This window comes from Chrysochloris asiatica, unplaced genomic scaffold, assembly GCF_000296735.1.
Source record: "Chrysochloris asiatica unplaced genomic scaffold, ChrAsi1.0 scaffold00057, whole genome shotgun sequence".
In the NCBI taxonomy this organism is placed as follows: Eukaryota; Metazoa; Chordata; class Mammalia; order Afrosoricida; family Chrysochloridae; genus Chrysochloris; species Chrysochloris asiatica.
In genome coordinates this window covers 11,970,880-11,972,486 of record NW_006408575.1, presented here as the reverse complement: position 1 = coordinate 11,972,486, position 1,607 = coordinate 11,970,880, and the positions used below count along the sequence as shown (strand labels likewise).

The following is a 1,607-nucleotide window of genomic DNA, read 5'->3' as shown; positions in this document are numbered from 1 at the left end:
TGTTCTGCGGGAGAAAGATGAGGCTTTCTGCTCCCGTAAAGATTTACAGCCTCAGAAACCCTGTACAGGGTCGCTATGAGTCGGAACCGACTCCACAGCACGTAACAACAACAACAACAACAACTTCATAGATGGGGAAATTACCTGAGTGCCTTGTTCTGAACCTGCTTAATCAGCCCACTGGAATCTCCCAGGGAACTGGGCATCTCTAATGGAGCATACGTGGGGTTCTGTGTCCTTGGGTCCTAAGCAGAATTCCAAATTAACAACAACAACATTAACAGTTACCATGTAGTCAGCACTTTCTATATTCGCAGTATCTCTCCCACTTTAGGTTTAGTAGAGATTGATACAGAACAGAAAAGTGACTTTTATGCAAGGTCACTTCTAGACCTTTCAGTGTTTCAACTCAAGATTGGCTGATCCAAAGTGCATACTCTAACCTTGTATTATACAGCCTGGTAAATTGGGGCAACATTCTAGGACTAAGTTTCAGTTCTATGAGTCACTAGAAAATCCCAGGACTTGTGAGTGGTTTCCCCTTCTGTTTGTTTTTTATGATTTTACATTTCAAAGTGTTCCATTAAATGCTATTTTTTTTTTCCTACAATGTAAAAGGCTTTAAACAAGGAACCATGATTTAATTTAATCATCACTGAAATAATTCTTTATCACAGAGGCCACATGTTATAACTCATCCATTACCCATTTTGTTGATTCTAAAATGTACCTTTGTCATTTTTTTCATCTTTGTATTTGGGATACATCTTAGAATCTGTGGAACCTAAACAATGTTACTATTTTATTTAACCCTAAGAATAATCATGAAGTCCTGGTGTGACTAATGCGTCAGACTGCAAAGCTGTTTGAACTGCAAGGTCTGTCGTTCAAGCTCACCAGCTGCTCCTTGGAAACCCTATACAGGGTCGCTATGGGTCAGAATCGACTCGACAGCACTCAACAACAACAAGAATAATCATGGCACACAAGCATTGGCAAGATTATAATCCCATTGTACTGTTGGGAAAACAGATTGGGAGACATTAAACAAGTGGTCCAAAGTTATGTAGAGACAATACTGGAACCTCATCTCTTGATTGCCAGCACAAACTGTGTCCACCATCCACACCTGTCCTCCAGCTCCTGCACTCAAATCTATCTGCTTCCAATACCCAGTCACATCCTAGCAGAGGCCTCCTATCCACAGTTTCCTAGCATTGGCCAGTGGTGGGATGAACCTATTATGGGAACTCCCATTGAGGAAGCTTTCAGGTCAAGGTATTGCACTTTTAAGGCTGCACCCTGTTTGTAAGCAGCACTATTTCTGCCTTGTGCTCTCATAAACCACAAAAGCTGGATGCAGGGGTTTCCTGCCTGGGGACCCCAAGCTCTGGAAATAGTCCCAAGTGTCCTACTTCTCATATTTCAAAAGGTTAAATGAAAATCAAATATTGACTCTAGATAAGACCTCACAGACAGACTAAAACATCACATTTCTGTGCTGTTAGCTAAACTTACATCAGCTCAGTGGTGTGGCCTTGGTTTGTTCTGCTGACCAGAAAATAAGGATTGGCTATTAGAGAGCTACACTTAACGTAAAAGGCGGG

General features: G+C 41.6%; 1 protein-coding gene across 1 annotated transcript in view; it reads right to left on the bottom strand.

Moving 5' to 3' along the window:
* Window positions 1-1,607, bottom strand: part of LARP1 (La ribonucleoprotein domain family, member 1) — a 175,402-nt gene that overhangs the window by 173,232 nt on the left and 563 nt on the right.